Source organism: Apodemus sylvaticus, chromosome 22 (assembly GCF_947179515.1).
Source record: "Apodemus sylvaticus chromosome 22, mApoSyl1.1, whole genome shotgun sequence".
NCBI classification, from domain to species: Eukaryota; Metazoa; Chordata; class Mammalia; order Rodentia; family Muridae; genus Apodemus; species Apodemus sylvaticus.
In genome coordinates this window covers 58336817-58343478 of record NC_067493.1, presented here as the reverse complement: position 1 = coordinate 58343478, position 6662 = coordinate 58336817, and positions in this window count along the sequence as shown.

Here is a 6662-nt window from a genome sequence, read left to right as displayed (position 1 = left end):
TATTTATGTGTATATGTGTGTGCCTTCATGAGTTTATATGCACCATGTATGTGCATATAAACATGTATAAACATGCATATAAACATGTATGTGCAGGGAGTCAGATCCTGGAATTGGAGTTTCAGGCAGTAATGAGCTGCCATGTGGAATCTGGGACCCAAACCAAGAACAGTACCTAATAGCACCTAATAGCTGAGCCCTCTCTCTAGCTCTGCCCTATGCACTTCCTACTACCTGTTTTGTTTTATTTTGTTTTGTTTTGTTTTGTTTTGTTTGTGCTTTCTTTAGGAGAAGTCGAGACAGGATTTCTTTGTGTATCCCTGCCTATCTTGGAACTCACTGTGTAACAGAATCTGCTGACTTCAAACTCAGAGATCTGCCTGCCTCTGCCTCCTGAGAACTGGGATTAAAAGTTTTTAAACTAGACGGGCGTGGTGGCACGCGCCTGTAATCCCAGCTTTTGGGAGGCAGAGGCAGGCGGATTTCTGAGTTCGAGGCCAGCCTAGTCTACAGAGTGAGTTCCAGGACAGCCAGGGTTATACAGAAAAACCCTGTCTCAAAAAAAAAAAAAAAAAGGTTTTAAACTTAGTCTTCTAACATTGCAGCCCTGGCTGGTATCTAACTCACTGTGTAGATCATGCTGACCTCAAACTCACAGATATCCCCTAGGCCTCTTCCTCCTGAGTACTGAAATTAAAGGCTGGTGCCACCACATCCATTTTCTCTCTTTTATTACATTCATTTATTCTGTATGTGGGGACAGAGACTTGAGAACACGATCATGTGAAGGTCAGAGGAAAATGTGCAAGATGGTTTTGTCCAAATTCAGGTTGCCAAATCTGACAACAAGGGCCTTTATCCATGGAGCCATCCATCCCACCAAAGGCATCAGTTTTCTTTCATTTATTATTTTACTTAATTTTTGTTGTTAGAGGGGAGGTTTGAGGCAAGGTCTCATGTAGTCCAGGCTATCCCAGAGCTCATCATATAGCCAAAGATAACCCTGAGTTTCTGACTCTCCTGGGATTATATATAGCATTTGAATTCAGTTTGCCTCAGGTGTTTTTCTTGCCTGTCTGGTCACATGGGGACTGCATGGGCATGTTGGAGCATTTGATGTTTACAACCACTGTCATTTGGGGGGTGTATTGGCATGTTAGCCCACATGCCAAATCAAAGGCTGTGTGTATGTGTGTGTGTGTGTGTGTGTGTGTGTGTGTGTGTGTGTTGGCGCACATGCCATTTCCAAGTACCATCATATTAGGAGGTACATAGGCCCACATGCCTATTCTGAGTTTCATCATATGAAAGACTGCATCGGCATGTTTGAGCTCATGATATGTATGACCATGGTCATTTAGGAGGCATGTGATGTGGGCAATTTTGTTCACATGCCATTTTTTTTTTTTTGGATTTGGTTTTTTTGAGAGAGGGTTTCTCTGTATAGCCCTGGCTGTCCTGGAACTCACTCTATAGACCAGGCTGGCCTCGAACTCAGAAATCCGCCTGCCTCTGCCTCCCAGAGTGCTGAGATTACAGGCGTGCGCCACCACCACCCGGCTCTCACATGCCATTTTTGAGCCCAATAGCACAGGGAAATGTGTGAGCATATGTGCACACATGCCCTTTTCTTGCCTGGTCTTAGATTGTTCACTCTCAAGCCATTTCCTAGTCCATTCACATAGCATGGGGGTAGGTAATGGTCACTGTTGAAAGAAAGAAAGAAAGAAAGAAAGAAAGAAAGAAAGAAAGAAAGAAAGAAAGAAAGAAAGAAAGAAAAGGAAGCCAGGGTTATGTTTAGTAGAGGCATGGCATGGTGAGGTGGAAGGGGGTGCTTCTGCAGGCCCATGCTAAGGCATCCCTTCCCCCTGAGGTACCAGCGACAGGACAGTATAGTATAGAGTTTATTTAGGACATGGGGAGGGGAGTTGAGAGAAAGGCAGAGAGAGAGAGAGAGAGAGAGAGAGAGAGAGCAGCCATGAACATTTGGAGAGAGAGGAGGGGGGAGAGAAGGGGCAGAGAGGGAAGAGGATAATAGAGTAAGAGCAAGACAGGAGTGGGCAAGCGGCCCCCTTTATAGAGTCAGACATACCTGGCTATTGCCAGGTAACTGTGGGCAGAGCCTAGAAGAGATGCTAACAGCCACAATGGCCCACGTGCCTGTATTGAGGCTGGTAATATGGTAGTGTGGGGGACTGCATGGGGGTGTTGAGCACTTGATATTTACAAGACCCATCATTTGTAGGGTGAATGAGCATGCTTGCCCATATGCTATTTCAGAAGACAGTCATATGGTAGGTGAATAGGCATGGTGGCCCACTTGTCACCTCTGAGCCCATTCATATTCCTAGATGAATGGGCCTGTTGGCTGACATGCCAGCGACAAGTTCTGTCACATGGGATAGATATATATGCTATGTTTGCCCACACACCATTTCCAAATTGGGTCACGTGGTGGGTATATGTATATGTTAGCTTAAATGCCGTTTCTGAGCACTGACACATGGTGGGTGGTATATGTACATACTGGCCACATGCCGTTTCCGAATCTGGTCATATGTGGCACATCTGGGTGTGCTATCCCATATGTGTCAGTGTTGTGAGTTATGTGGGATGATCAGGGGAAGAAACTCTGCAGGATGAACTCAGGCTTCTTAGCAGCAGGGTAGTTCTGCCTCTCATGGATTGAAGCATATGTATAGATTAGATTGTTACACAAAAGCTGTTTTTTGGGTAAAATAAGTTCCTCATTCCAAAGCCCCCAATCTAATCTATATGTTTCCTCTTCTTTTCTGTGAACTGTTTGCAGTAGTCAATAATTCAAGACATTCCAGGTGTGCCAGGGTCAAAGTTATGCAAACTCCTGCAGAAAAACAGCTCTATAGATAACAGAAAACAATTACTATTTTCTACAGGGATTTCTTCAAGGTCAAAGTACTTCTAGAAAAAAAAGCGATGCCTACCCTAACTATTTCATTCTAATGTTTACTCTAGATATAATGATTCTACTAGAATTCTACTGCACACATATCTATTTGGAGGGACACTGTGGACACATTGGAATACCTGCCATTTACCACCCAACTCGCATGGAGGGGAGGATGGGATTCCAATTCTGAGCCCATTTCATAAGGGTGTGTTTGCCTACACGCCGTTTCTGAGAATGGCTATATGGGAGGTATATGGGCACATTGCTCCACATGCATTTTCCAGATATAGTCTAACAAAGGAAATGTCTGGGAATGTTTGTCCCCAAGACATTTTGGAACCCAGTTATAAGGAAAGGGGTTTATGGGTATGTTCGCCATAAACAAGCCTGATCAGATGCTGAGGGGGGGTAGTTGTAGACATGTTCCCTCACAAGCCATTTTCTTACCTACTAACACAGAATAGTATAAGGCCACCTTGGCCCATGTGTCTATTTTGAAGCTGGTCACATTGAAACACATGTTATTTCTAACTCTGATTGGTGTTTTGGGGGTTTATGTGAATAACAGACTACATACCAGTTCTGAGCCCAGTCATATTGAATTGTGTATGGTTATATGTTGGTCAACATGCCTTTTTTGATCCTGGTAACATGCTGAGGTGTATTTGCATGTTGGCTCAGATGCATGTTTTGAGCCGGGCGGTGGTGGCTCACGCCTGTAATCCCAGCACTCTGGGAGGCAGAGGCAGGCGAATCTCTGAGTTTGAGGCCAGCCTGGTCTACAGAGTGAGTTCCAGGACAGCCAGGGCTATACAGAGAAACCCTGTCTCGAAAAAAAAAAAAAAAAAAACCAAAAAAAAAAAAAGATGCATGTTTTGAGCCTGGTCATATTGGAGGTAAAATGGGCATGTTGGCCCACGGGGCATTTCCCAGTTAGGTCATTTGGGGAATGGTGTATGAACATGCTTGCCCACATGAGATTTAAGAGGCTGGTCAAATTGTAGGTGTAAGGGCATGTTGGTGTATTTGCCATTTCTGAGCATCATTGAAAGGGGATGTTGCGTGGGCCTGCTTGCCCACATGCCTGTCTTGAGCCTGGACACATGAAAAATTGTACCAGCATGTTTATGACCCTAGTCATTTGTGTGTGTGGGGGTGGTAATGTGTTAGGCTACATGCCAGTTCTGAGCCCTGTAATATAGAGGGATGTATGGACATATTATCCCAAATGCTTTTATTTGTTTGGTTGGTTGGTTTTTTGTTTTCCTAGAACTCACTCTGTAGACCAAGTTGGCCTTGAATTCAGAACTCCACCACCTACTTCCAAATGCTATTTCTGAGCCTATTTTTTTAAAAAGATTTATTTATTATTATCTCTAAGTACACTGTAACTGTCTTCAGACAAACCAAAAGAGAGCATCAGATCTCATTACAGATGGTTGTAAGCTACCATGTGGTTGCTGGGATTTGAATTCAGGACCTTAGGAAGAGCAGTCAGTGTTCTTAACTGCTGAGCCATCTCTCCAGCCCCATAACACTGTGTGGTTTCTGGGAATCAAACTCAGGACCTCTGGAAGAGCAGTCCACAATCTTAGCCACTGAGCCATCACTCCAGAACAGAGCCTATTCTTATAGGAGGTTGTCTGGAAATCTTGGCTCACATGCAATTTCCAAATCTGGTCAGATTGGAGTGGGAAGAAGGACAGATTCATCCAAATGTTGTTTCGGAGTCTAATCATATGAGGGAGAGGGTGGACATATGTGCCACCATGTCACAGCTGAGGCAGGTCATAAGTAGGGGACTGTGGACATGTTCACTCTCAAGCCACTTCCTAGCCTGTTCACATTGGTGTGTGTGTGGGGGGGGGGGTAGGGTAGCCATGTTGGTCTACATGACTATTTTGAAACTGACGACAAGGAGAATTGTATGGGCATATTGGAACACTTGATATTTACAACCCCTGTTATTTAGCAGGTGTATAGGTATGTTTGCCCTCAAACTATTTCTTAGCCTGACCACACAACTTGGTACCCACATTGTGGGTATGTAGGCATGCTGTCCAATGTACCTCTTTTGAGCTAGTTACCTGGGAGTCTGTATGGACATGTTGAAGTATGTACCATTTCTGAACCTGCTCACATGAAAGGAAGTATAGACATGTGGGCTCTCATATGCAGGACGTATGCAGTTATATGGCTATGAAGACAACATGCCATTTTGAAAGCCAGTCATATTGGGAGTGTATCTGCATGTTTGCCTGCACATCATTTATGAGGCCAGTAGTAAAGGTTGAGTATTCCCATTGTGATGGTTTATATGTGCTTGGCCCAGGGAGTGGCACTATTAGGAGGTATGGCCTTGTTGGAGTAGATGTGTCACTGTGGACTTGGACTTTAAGTCCCTTGTCCTAGCGTCCTGGAAGCCAGTCTTAGAGCAGCCTCCAGATGAACATGTAGAACTCTCAGTTCCTCCTGCACCATGCTGCCATGCTCACACTTTGATGACAATGGACTGAGCCGCTAAACCTTTAAGCCCGCTGCACTTAAATGTTGTCCTTACTAAGAGTTACACTGGTCATGTTGTCTGTTCACAGCAGTAAAACCCTAAGACAGAAGTTGTTACCATTGACTGGGGTATTGCCGGGATAGGCTTGGTCACATTGTGTTTGGAATAATGTGGATTTGGGGACTTTGGATTTGGAATGCAGTGAAAGGTTTTAAGTAGGACTTAATGGGTTATCCTAGTAGGAATATGGAATACTTTGTTACTGAGTGTGATTTGAATTGTGCAGACCTAGCCCAAGAGAATTCAGGGGAGAAGAATTTCAGTATGTGGTCTAGAAACCATTTTTGTCAGATTTTAGTGAACAATGTGGCAGGTTTTTGCCATTGTCTGAAGAATCTGCCTGAGGCTAAGGTGAAGAGATTTATATTAATTGCATTGACAAAAAAGTCTCAAAAGAAAGAAAGAAAGAAAGAAAGAGAAAGAAAGAAAGAAAGAAAGAAAGAAAGAAAGAAAGAAAGAAAGAAAGAAAGAAAGAAAGAAAGAAAGAAAACCAACAGAGACTTTGTTCTCTGGTTAAGTTTCATGAAGAGCATTTTGAACAAGAGTTACAAGCTTAGAAAAAATACATATATAAAAATAAAAAATATATATATAAAAGAAAGAAAGAGAAAAAAAAAGCCGGGCGTTGGTGCTTCACGCCTTTAATCCCAGCATTTGGGAGGCAGAGGCAGGCAGATTTCTGAGTTTGAGGTCAGCCTGGTCTACAGAGTGAGTTCCAGAACAGCCAGGACTACAAAGAGAAACCCTGTCTCGAAAAAAACAACAAAAAAGAAGGCGCCATGTTTGAGTCCTAACAAGCAGCAAGCAGCAGAACTCAGCAGCTTCAGCCAGTCAGCTCTGGCTTTAGAATCAAGAATAGAAGAGACTACTGAGACAATGTATTTTTTTTGTTTTTTTTTTTTTGTTTGTTTGTTTTTTTTTTTGGTTTTTCAAATGGTATATCATTTCTCCCGTCATACATGCCAGAAAACATATGGGACACATATAGGAACAGGACACATATGGGAACGTTCGCCCATATGCCGTTTCTGAGATTGGTCATATGTCTTAGTTAGGGTTTCACAAGGGCAACAGTAGCCCTGTCTAAGGTAGTGATGGTGATGATGGTGCAGAAAATAGTGATGGTGATTGATGGTGGTCATGGTGATGAGGGCTGCTATGGCAATG